We start from the raw sequence: 4949 nt of genomic DNA, 5'->3' as shown, positions 1-4949 counted from the left end.
ACCCCCTCCCCCTCCCGGACTCAACAACCCAGCTCATTGGGTCAAATCAACTCGGCGCAGATTCAGGTCAGGTGCAGCACCGGCTGACTGAATTTGAGGTGGATGCAATGCACACTAATATTTGGAGAAATAAGGTTCGTATCAACATATTTATTCATATAACATATTTTTAAACCTATTTATACACGTATCATAATATCGAGGGCTATATAAAGACGTAAGTGCCATTACATTCAGTTTTACATGGCATTAAATACGCCGCCAGCTTCGTTCGTTTAGGTTGGCTTGTTTGATAGGCCCGTTGGATAGTAAATACGTTTTCTACTGTTTTTGTTTAATGTTTTAAACGTCCCCTTTGGACAAAGCCTTAAGTTTCTTCTTAACTAACGTTATATGACGACATTTACGTTACTTCAAAGCCCAGTTAACTGTTAACTTAAAACGAGATTAATGTAAGTTAAAGTAAATGCATTCTTTGCATTTTCAGATTATTAAAATGAGATTTTTGACAATTACAGCCCGTAACAAATCTCTGGTAATTAATTTCTGAAAACCATTTTTTGTACACAAACAGTTAAAGCAGCCCATCCCCCAAAACAACCCCTTTCATGGATCATCTGTCGCGGGGATTTTGGATCGTCAGAAGGAGAAATACAGCAGGACTTTACAAGCAGACATTCTTCAGCGGTTCTTTTCTGGTGAAATAAAGTTCTGTATTTGTCTTTGTATCATTTAATCGATACCTATTGGCAAAAGTGTTGTCCAAGAACGAGGGCATTTCATTAACGTTACGTTTAGTCAACAACATCAGTCGAGTGCTTGAAATAACTTTTTGTGAGCAGATGCGCGTTTTTACCACAGAACGGGGTAACGTTGGACAATATATTTAATATGGTAATAATGGCGATTAACATTGGATTATAATTATACTTTATTATTATGAGTATAGACCGTTTCATCGGACGCACGGGTGTCGCGGGTACGCGTCTGGCGTTTACTTCCGGTTTAATGGTCTGACTAGTGCCTCAGATGAATTCTGGAACAAATTACCTCGTCAAAAATAACAAATTTAGTTTTCTAAAGGCAGGGGGAGACGGCGATCATGACCATGTGAAGGGAGGTTTGATAGCCGATTTGTAGTTAACGATGTATACATTATAGTACACATGTTACTTAGCAACGTTAGCTCAGTGTAGTTTTTATACGCTTTAGTTATGAAATAAGAACTGAGGTAATTTACTTGTTGTTTATTTTGCTTGGTATCAGAAATTATCTACTCTAAAAAGACTTTGTTGTTATTTATTCTTAGCGGAGTTTACTGGAAGTTGTTTATAAATGACAGGATTCAACTAACTTTAAAATGTCCATTAAAGCCTAATCACACTCTGTGACATTCAAATCTGCCTCCGTGCTTATCCAGCGAAAGCAGTTTACGTGTAACGTAACGTATGAAACAAACATTCAGATATGTTATTCTGGAAGTACTGGAATAAATCTTTATAGTTCAAATATAAACACTGCTGTCTACGAAACGATCAAAAGAGATTAAATTGTCTTTTCGACAGTGACAATGCTTCAAATATAGTTTCTCTTAAGTGCAACATTAATGCCAGCAGGTGGTGACAAGTAAATTAAAGGTGGGGTGCATGATCTCTGAAAGCCAATGTTGACATTTGAAATCACCTAAACTAATGAATAAGTATGAATGGTCTATTACAGGGGTGGCGAATGTCGGTCGTGGAGAGCCGCAGTCCTGCAGAGTTTAGCTCCAGCTCTAATCAAACACACCTGAACAGGTAATCAAGGTCTAAAGAGTTACTAGAAACCTTCAGACGGGTGAGGTTTAGGGTCTGTTTACACGTACATGGTTATTTTTAAAAACTGAGAGATTTACCTTCGTTTGTGCCCCTCGTTTACACGCAAACGGAGAACTCGCCTCTGAAATCGATTGTTTCTTAAAACTCCGGCCAGAGTGGAGATCTTGAAAATCTTCGGTTGCACGTAAACTGAGACAAACAGATGTTTAAGCAGGCAACGTCACAGAGTATGCGCCAGAGCTTGCATCTACGTCAAAAGTGCGACCTATGTTTACATGTGACTGCTACTCTGAACGCTTCCAAGATCACATTTATGTTCGTGCAAACTCGTTTTGTGTGTTTGTATTTGCAAATACAGCTGCTCCATTATGTCGAGGAGCAGAGACGAGTGCTCGGAGGTCAGAAATTTTACCTGTGTTTGACTTCATGCGGCGCTGCAAGAACCGACAGACGAATGATGTCAAAGTACTGCGAGAGCGATTTGAAATTAGACCTCTACGTGTGATTCCTCAACTCGCTCTCGCGGTACTTTGACGTCATCGATCACCTACTGCAACAACTCCTCCCTCCAACATGAAGAACCAGTTTGCGTCACCACCAGCGCTGCCGGTGATTGGCTTATGTGGGCTTGAGCTTCTCTTGACGGCATATATGCACGCGTATGTGTAAATAAACACTTTTCTGAAAACTGACATGTGTGCACGATATTATTTTTGAAACCAGAGAGGTTGAAATGTCCGTTTGAAAATAGCCGTCCACGTGTAAACATAGCCTTAATCAGGGTTGGAGCAAAAAAACTGCAGGGCTGTGGCTCTCCAGGACCGACGTTCGCCACCCCTGGTCTATTATCTATATTGATAGAAAAAAAATGCATCACTTACAGCTAAAAGTTTGTGTTATTCTGTTTTAGGTGGTCTGAGTTTCCATGAGTTTCCTAGGCTAACTACCCCAGGCATGGTATGTTAATATACTGTCCTTATCATATGGTAACAAGAGTTTTATTTAGTCTTCTAGTATTTTAGAAGTTGTTTTTTTGTTATTTTTGCATTTAGATTGCACAAGACTTTTACACATTACACCAGGATGCAGCTCCAAAACTCTTTGAGAAATGGCTCCCTTGATATACCGATAGGATCTTGCATTTTTCTAAACCAGAAGCAAAGCTTCCATGTTCAGTTGAGGAGATGACACAAGGTAAAGTTTCTCAACTATTTTGATATTATGGGCCAGATTTACTAATAGCAATTTAATAAAGACACCCACTGATAAATTAATGAAGAAAATTTTTGACAATAATTGCTGTTGGGAGATTTGGCACTTTCTCCACTCATCTTCATTTATTTGAAATGTCAGACAGTTAACCGACATTATCTGAACATATTGCTTTTCAATTTCTGCTGCTACAGATGCAAAGGGATATCTTGCATTAAAGCTGCTCCCTGTTTTGCTTCCACCTCCACCCTTCAAAACTGCCAGAAAAAGTCCGGCCCAGCATTGATGATGGCAAAAGAGCTTTCATCGACATTCAGCCTGTAAGTACAAATCAAGAAATTTACCTTAATACTTTATTTACCAGGTATTTAAATAAACTACCATTCAAAAGTTTGGGACATTTATGGCGCTTTTCCATTGCATAGTACCCCACGGTTTAGTTTAGTTTGGGTCGGGTCTGCTCACCTCACCTCACTTTGGTGTGGTTAGCTTTTCCATTGAGTTTGGCATCACTTCGCAGTGGGAGGGATTATAGGCGTGTCGTTATATTTGCGCTGCATACTGCTGTGACATCATACAAGTTAGAGGAGAGCGTCGTTGTATATTCCCATACGTTTATTTATTTCTCAGTCCGCTACAAAATTAAAATTGGCCACCACAAATAGATGTTTGCACATCGCGTTTATCACTACCTCTGTCTGTATCACATGACAGTTTCTGTTCAAACACCCGAGGCGTCAGCCAACGGCGCTCCGCTGAGCCTCACTGAAGGTGCATTTAAGCATATAATGCTGACGTGCTCGTCGTGAATGTTCCGCCACAAACTGCAAGTCTGGAAAAAACTGTTATGGTGTCCCTGATTCTCAACCTGTGGATGTTTTTCATCGCTAAAAGGGAGTTTGGGAACTTATAGCAGAGCACAGATGACATGTTTGCTCGAGACAGGGCAAGCTAGCACTAAAGGTAAAGCTAACAGCGATGACGCTGTTAGTGACGTTTCTTTCAGACCAATCAGTGATCTACAGTGTTTTCGCGTCACGTTTGGTATCAGCTCGGGTCGCTTGGAACCCCAACCGAGGTGGTACGAAAAAAAGTATCGGGTACCACGTACTGCACCTAATGGAAAAGCTCCCAAAAGTAAGCTGACCCGACCCAAACTAAACTAAACCAAACCGTGGGGTACTATGCAATGGAAAAGCGCCATATGTTAATAGTGGCTGTCTTAAAGTGGGCAAGATCAAGGTGTAATAACTCCCAAACCCATACCCACACCCTGACACCCCCCAAGTTTCACCTTAACTCATTTGCATTGTGTGTCCTTTAGGTTGGAACAAATATGATGGAGTACCTCCAGCAGGCTGAAGCATCAGGACTTTACCCTTATTTTCTGTCACTTGAAAATGGACACATGAGTCCCAGGCATTCGTCATCCTTGGAGGAGAAACTTTGGACAAGGCACTTTGATTGGGGTAGTAGAAGCACTACATTCTTGCAAGTAAATGACAAGAGGTTTTTTGAATAGACTGGGTTTCAGGTACAAGAGTTATCATTTTAGGGTTTTTTTTACAGACTTAAAGGTGCTCTAAGCGAATCTGTGTGACGTTACTTTTTGTTGATGTTTGAACTGTTTTCAAACGGAGCGTAGCTAACTCCTTCCCTCCCTTCCGTGGTTTCATGAACGCACCCAACCCTCACCCCCAAATGCTTCTTGTCGTTAATTGGCTGAAACACTTTGTTATCCTTTCTGGTACACAGCAAAATCTGGAACCTCAGAATAACTCTATAAGAGTTAATTTCAACACTTTAAAACTGTCTCATGGGGTCCACTCCCAATAGAGTTATTTTAACACTTTTGAAAGTGTTGGCACGTTCACTCTTTTAAAGTGTTAGCAATTGACACTATACAGAGTTACAAATCCA

At 40.5% G+C, this 4949-nt stretch overlaps 1 long non-coding RNA gene across 2 annotated transcripts; it reads left to right on the top strand.

Moving 5' to 3' along the window:
- Positions 1–1063: 1063 nt before the first annotated feature.
- Positions 1064–4704, top strand: LOC129455773 (uncharacterized). 2 transcript variants are annotated; one of them, XR_012367755.1, is made up of 6 exons: positions 1064–1637; positions 1720–1796; positions 2728–2774; positions 2870–3011; positions 3224–3349; positions 4354–4704. It is a non-coding gene; the product is annotated as an uncharacterized lncRNA (long non-coding RNA). The 2 variants fall into 2 exon arrangements; XR_012367754.1 differs by having other exon boundaries at positions 1535–1796; positions 4354–4703.
- The last annotated feature ends 245 nt before the right edge of the window (positions 4705–4949 follow it).

The sequence above is a fragment of the Misgurnus anguillicaudatus genome, chromosome 24, assembly GCF_027580225.2.
Source record: "Misgurnus anguillicaudatus chromosome 24, ASM2758022v2, whole genome shotgun sequence".
Classification (NCBI taxonomy): domain Eukaryota; kingdom Metazoa; phylum Chordata; class Actinopteri; order Cypriniformes; family Cobitidae; genus Misgurnus; species Misgurnus anguillicaudatus.
The sequence above is the reverse complement of the archived record's forward strand: the minus strand, read 5'-3'. Positions and strand labels throughout refer to the sequence as shown.